Here is a 7500-nt window from a genome sequence, read left to right on the forward strand (position 1 = left end):
TGTCCAATTTAAGCGAAAAACTCATAAAACTCATTCGCACTAATTTTGGAATTTAGATTAATATATATATATATATATATATATATATATATATATATATATATATATATATATATATATATATATATATATGATGTTTTTGTTTGGTACAAATGTTTTTATAATCTTCCATGTTTTATCAGTCTTTTTTTTACAATTTGTTAATCTATTTCTGAAATAATCGATTTTGGATTCTTGTATTAGTGAGTTGACATTTCGAATCTGTTATCTTTGAAAGCTTTATGAACAGTATTTCTGTTATGGTTCTCTTGATGCCGTCGTTTATCCATGGAACAAGAGGACTTTTAACAGAGTTTGTAACAAAATTTCTAAGAGTTGATTATTTGGCTATCATTTGTCATAATGATTGAGAATCATAATTGGCTAATTCACGAAAGCTTTTTTTAATTGGTGGTCGCTTTGGTTTCTATATATCAGTTGTGACCGTTATGAGTTCGTGATAGGCAACATGGCATGGAATGACGTTTGAGTGTAGAACGATATCAGCTGGGGCTGGAGCTGGGGGGGGGGGGGGGACTCCTGGCACCTGGTGGTGAGTTGCATCATCCCACTGGCGATTGGAGACCGAGGTCCTTCTGGTTGTTTTTCCTCTCCCCTTTTCCCTCTTCTCCTCGGCATTACTTGTGTATATGCTTCGATTTTCCTCTTGACCCGTGGTGGGCGGGGAGAAGGGGGAGAGATAGGCGGGAGGGGAAGGGAGCTGGGAGGGTCGCTGGTCACGGGTTCAGCAGGGAGAGTGTGGAGGGGGTTCCTGGGTCGAGGTAGAGGGCGTTCTGATAGGGGGAGGAGAAGCAAATGGGAAAGATTGGTAGGGTGATTGGTCAAGGTCAGGGGAAGGGGGTCGGATGGGATTGGGGGGGGGGAGGGGTCTGTCTGTTGAGTGTCGCCCATTGTTCTGAAAACATTCCTATTCAACAAACCTATTTTGTTTTCCAACAAACTGTCATTGTTGAAGGAAGGTTCTTGGTGTCTCTGTGTTTCCTGATGTTTAGTCTTTTGGAAGAACTTAACAAAAGGAGTAGAAATACTTGTCTTTTTCGTCGGCGTCCAGTCCGTGGGTGGGATGCCAGATGTTGTTGCGAACACCAGGTTTTCACTATTACCACAGAGGTCAATCATGGTGTGCACAATAATGTTTATCATCTTCTTAGTGTCCCTTGTTGTGTTTTAGGTTTCCCAGAGCCTGAGAGGTTGAGAGCGATGTCGTGGGCCTTGCCAATCTCTTCCGGACCAAATCGTTTTTTAAGAGGAGAAGAAGGAGGAAAATGAGTATAAGGAAGGGGAGGAGGAGGAGGAGGAGGAGTAAGATGAGGAAAGGAAGGAAGAGGAATGAAGAAGAGGAAAAGGGGGTAAAAGAGGAGGAGAAGAAGAAGGAGGAGGGGAGGAGGAGGAAGAGAAGGAAGAGGAAGAGGAAAAAGAGGAGGTGAAGATGGAGGAGGAGGAATAGCAGGTGGAGAACAGACAAGGAGTAGGAGCAGAAGGAGTAAAGGGAAGACTTAAGATTGTAAATAAGAGTAATAGGAGCAGGAAGGTGAGAAGGGAGAGGAGGAATGAAGACGAAAAGAAATGAGGAAGCGAAGAAAGAGAGAGAAAACTACAGAAGAAGGGGACGGAGGAATAGATAAAATAGAACGAGACAGTGAAATGAAAGGAGAGATGAGGATGAGGAGAAAAAAAGGAAGAGGAGGAAGAGAAGGAGAGAAAGGAAAAGTTGGGAGAGTTAAGAAAGAGAATACATAAAGAAATGGAAGACATAAAAATAGGAAATCCTGGTAGAAAAGAAAATTAAGTAAACGGCAAAAGAAAGAGCAATTATAAAAGAAGGAAACAGGAAAGCATAAGATATGACATACTGGGAGACGAGGATGGAGAAGAAAGGGAAATACTGACCATGAGAGAGAGAGAGAAAGAGAGAGAGAAAGACAGCTAAAAAACTGAAAAAAAGTAAGCGAGTAAGAGAGTGTGAGAGAGAGAGAGAAAAAGAGAGAGAGAGAGTGAGTGAGTGAGAGAGAGAGAGAGAGAATGAGAGAGAGAGAGAGTAAGTGAGAGACTGAGAGAGAAAGAGAGAGAGAAATACAGCTAAAAAAACTAAAAAAAAAAAAAACGCAAAACTAAATTAGGAAAAAAGAACATCAATAACAAAATAAAAAGTGAACAAATAAATAAATGAAATCCACCACGTGCCCATGACAATAACACGTATCACCCCAGTGGGATTTACCGTTGCCATGACAACTACGGTCGCAATTATCCCAGTGAGAAGTAAGTGGTACTCCAACCAGACGGTAAATATGTGGGAAGGGGTATTGCAAGCGGTAGGAAAGGGGAAGAGGGGGAAAGGAAGAAAGAAAGCGAGGGAGAAAGAGAGAGAAGGGAGGTGAGAGAGAGAGAGAGAGAGAAAGAGATAAGTAGATAGATAGATAGATAGATAGAGAGAGAGAGAGAGAGAGAGTGTGTGTGTGAGATTGATAGATAGAGAGAGAGAGAGAGAAAGAAAGATTAAGTTTGAAGAACGTAAAGAAGATGAAGAAGAGGGAAAATAACAATAAGAACCAGGAGGAGAAAGAGAAGTAAAAGAAACAGGAAAAAAGGATGAACAAAGTGATGAAGAGAAGGATATGAAGGAGAGAGAAAAATAATAGAATACTGAAAGAGAAGAAACAGAAGATAAAGACGAAGAGGAGGAAACAGCAAAAGAACAAGAACAAGATGATGATAATCATGAGAAGAAAGAGCAGGGGATGAAAAGAACGAAAAAAAAGGAAAAAATGAAGGAGAAAGAGAAAGATAAGAAAGAAAGATTTAATTAGTTGAAGATAAAAAATAGAAGACAAAGAAACCGCTGATGATTATTTGGGAAAAGGAAGAGAAAAAAATACAAATAGAAAAGTAGCGATATATTTGGGGAATGAGATAAAGGCAGTAAAATACGAAAAATAGGAATAAAAAAACAGAAAATACAAAATTCAAACAATGGGAATGCATAAAAAATAGGGATACGAATACAAGAAATACAAAAGACATAAATACAAAAATAATATGAAAATATACAATATATAATATAAAAGCACAAAAATACAAAATGCAAGAAATTGAAAAAAAAAAAAAAAAAAATAGGAATAAAATGACAAAAAATAAAAGTGTGCAAATGATACTAATCATGAGGATAGCGATGACAACAATAACAATAATCAAAATGATAATAATGATGATAATGATAAAATTAATGAATGCAGTTAAAATGATAATGATGATAATAATGATGATGAAAATAATATTGATAATTAAGAAAACAATAGCAAGAATGATAATAATGATATTGATGATTATGGCAATAATAAAGTTAACAATAATAATGACAATAATAATAGTGATGATCATGATGAAAATGATAATAGTCATGGTAATGATAATAATGATAATAATAACAATGATAATGATAATGATAATAATAACGATAATAATAATGATAATAATAGTAATGATGATAATAACAAAAACAACAGCAACAATAATATACAATATTATAGTAATAATAATGATAATGATAATAATAAATAATGATTACAGTGATAATGATGATAATATTAATGATAATGATGATGATAATTACGATGATAATGATGATGATGATAACAGAACTAATAATAATAATAATAAAATGATAATAAGTTATGATAACAATGATTATACTGCTGATAATGATTATAATGATGGGATGGTGATGATGATGATGATGATGATGATGATGATGATGATGATGATGATGATGATGATGATGATGATGATGATGATGATGATGATGATGATGATGATGATGATGATGATAATAATAATAATAATAATAATAATAATAATAATAATAATAATAATAATAATAATAATAATAATAATAATAATAATAATAATAATAATAATAATAATAATAAGCATCATTATCATTATTACCATTTTCATTACAATGTTGATAACAGATAAGAACAATAACAATAATTTATATAATGATAATGATGAGAATGATAATAACAGTAATTTTAATAATGATGAAAACAATGATAATAATGAAGACAATAATAATAATAATAATAATAATAATAATAATAATAATAATAATAATAACAATAATAATAATAATGATATTGATAATGAAAAAGTATAATGGTAACGATAATGATGATAATAGTAATAGTGATAATTATGAGGATAATTATAATAATGATAATGATAATAGTAATAATAATAATAAAAATGATAATGATAATGATAATGATAATGATTATATCAATATAATAGCAATAATATCATAATGATAATGATAACAATGATAATAATGATAATGATAATAATAATGATAATAATAATAATAATAATAATAATAATAATAATAATAATAATAATAATAATAATGATAATGATAATAATGGTGAATGCAATGATAGTCATAATAATGATAATAATAATAGTGATAATAGTAATAATAACAATAATAAGATAATGAAAGAATGATAATAATTATAATAATAATGATAATGATAATGATGATAAAGATAACGATATAAATAATAATAATGACGAAAATGATTATGATGATTGGGATAATGATGATAATAATAATGATAATAATACCAGTAACAATGATGATGACAATAATGATAATGATGATAACAATAATGGTAATTATAGATAATAATGATAATAGCAATAATATTAATAGTAATAATTATAATGATGATAATGAAAAAAATAATGATAAAGGCCAATGGTCACAAATCAAAATAAAAAGTGCTTGGGATAAAAAAAAAAATATATATATATATATATATATTGTAGCGCTATAGAAAGGTGCAACAGTGACAATATCAACGAATCGGATTTGTTGATGAAGTGCTACTCGTCGGAAGTCCTACAGCTGCTCAGGATCGCAAGAAGGGGTGAAGTGAGGCGAGTGAAGAGAGGAGAGTCAATGAGCTCAGCAAAGTAGGAATCAACATGGTGCAATTAGGTCGAGGTTGTCAAAGGAAGAAGTGTGGGATTTTGGCAAGGATGTAGGGGATGGTAGGGATTAGCGAAAGGAGAGAGAGAGAGAGAGAAGGGGGCGAGGGAGGGGGTTAAGGATGATGATATCACGGCTTCAGGAGGGGAAAAAGTTAGGAGGGAGAGTACCCAGGGAAGGAGGTCGTTGTGACAGGGAGTCGCGGTGTATCCAGGAGGATGTGGAAGGGATAGGAAGGAGGAGGGTGTTGAGTCAGTTGAAGCAGGGGGGGGGGGGGTGCGTTGGGAGGGAGTGGGAGGAAGGGGTGTAAGGGGAACAGGAGTAGGAGGAAGATGGACGTCGGCAGTTACTTTGAGCGTAGAGGGAATGGGAGCAGAGAGAGTGGAGGATGGATGAAGTGTAGGCATGCTATCTTGGGTCATGATTAGATAGTTTTGTATGTCTTCGAGAGTTTCTGGAGTGGAGCTGGTTGGGGAAGTCTGAGAAACAAAGGTTTTCTCGCGGGGGCAGAAGAGGGGACAGGCGTCTGAGGGGAGAGGGAGGGGTTGATGTAAGAGAAGATGCGGTGGAACGTTTAGCTTGTCTTGGGCGATGAGTTGAGCGAGGGGGAGGAGGAGGGGCAGCCACCGGGGAAGTACAGATTGGAGGATCTGGAAAAGCGGTGGAGATTGGGGCGTCTGGATTTAGAGCGGCAGAAGAATTTGACTGGGGGAGGACGGGGCAGAAGTGGGACAAGGAAGAGATACTGGGGATGTAAAAGCATCTTGGGAGGAAGGGGGGAGATAAACCTCGTCTGCTTGCTTCCCGTCTGGAGGCCAAGTTTAAATCTGAGAGTTGCCACGTCAGACTCAGACTTGTAGGAAGGACAACCCCTATAAAATACAATATGGGAATCAGCACAAGTGGCACATGTACGTGATTGTGCAGAGCAGGTTGATCAGTACGACCAGGTTGGGCACACTTCGGACTGTGGAGTGGCAGTGTTTGGCAGGGTGGCTTAGACATCAGCAATGCTGACATTGACAGTTATAAAGGGGGAGACCATGTCTGCGATAAGTAATCTTGTCAGTATTGGTGGAGGATTTACGGCGGTCTCCAGGGGGGATGGTGTAGCATTGTGCTGATACTGCATCATAGTCCACGAGCCAGGCAAGTAAGCCTTCTCCACAATCTAACAAATCCTTGCAGACAAGGCAGTTTGCTGGGGAGATGAAGAGAGTTCCGATTCAAGTAACGAGGGAAGGATGAGGTTGGCCAGGAATAGGTTTGTCAATGAAGTCAGTTAGGGTTAACAATGCTTAAGCTTCGGATGTAACTGTGACACGGCGGGAACCATCAGGGCGGCTGCGGGAGGAAACATTGCCTACTGTCTTTGGAGGCATTGCTGGAAGAAGAAAATGTTGTCAGAGTAAGGAGCTGTAGAAGGGATCACAAAAAATCGATTCCTGGGCTAAAGAGAGTATTCAGAGGCTGAGGTGGGGTCAGCAGAAGGACGGGAACGTGTGGAAGAGGGAGTAGTGCTGAGAGAGGTAGTCCTGCGGAGAAGCTGACAGTAAGGCGATGTGGGGGCGGAGATATGCAGGATGTTGGAAGAGGAGGAGTTTTCCGGAGTAATGACCTGGGTGGATGGTTTGGACTGGACTGAGTTGATAGCAGGCGTCGAGGAGGGGGAATCTGCGGGGATAGTTGATAAAGAGATAAGTCTCAATGCCTCTAATAAGGGCACAAAATCTTCATTTCCTGCCATGGTAAGCCTGGAGTATGTTGGGGAGAGAACAGCCCACCCTTTCATGCTTCCCTTGGAGGTTAATAACTAGACAAATAAACAGGGAAATCCAGGGTCCATGGCTCCCCTGGGCCGGTCATGACTGGCATAAAGTCAGCCTTTCATCCTTGCAACACGACCCTCACACCTTAGAAGAAGGGGCTGGAGAAAATAAAGAATAAAGAAAATAAAGAATAAAAAATAAAGACAAGACCGTGCAAAATGTGTCGAGTCGTGGACTGAGGCCCGAGGCAGGTGTGGCAGCCAGCCCTTGGCCTCAGTCCCCGTCCATTTCAACAACGGCCATTTGGTTAGGGTGTGATGATGATAATGATAATGATAATAATGATGATGATAGTAACGATGATGATAGTAACGATGATGATAGTAACGATGATGATAGTAGCGATGATGATAGTAACGATGATGATAACAATAATAACAATAACAATAATGATGATGATTATAATGATAATCATAATGGTGATAATTATAATGATGATAATGAAAAAATGGTAATGAATGTATTGATAATGATAATAATAACGATAATAACGTTGTTAATAATGGCAATGATATTGATAGTATTGATAATAGCAATAATAGTCAAAGTGAAAATACTAATGATGATAATTGTAGGAACAACATAAATAACGATAATGAATAGATAATAAAGACAAGA

This window comes from Penaeus vannamei, chromosome 34, assembly GCF_042767895.1.
Source record: "Penaeus vannamei isolate JL-2024 chromosome 34, ASM4276789v1, whole genome shotgun sequence".
Classification (NCBI taxonomy): Eukaryota; Metazoa; Arthropoda; class Malacostraca; order Decapoda; family Penaeidae; genus Penaeus; species Penaeus vannamei.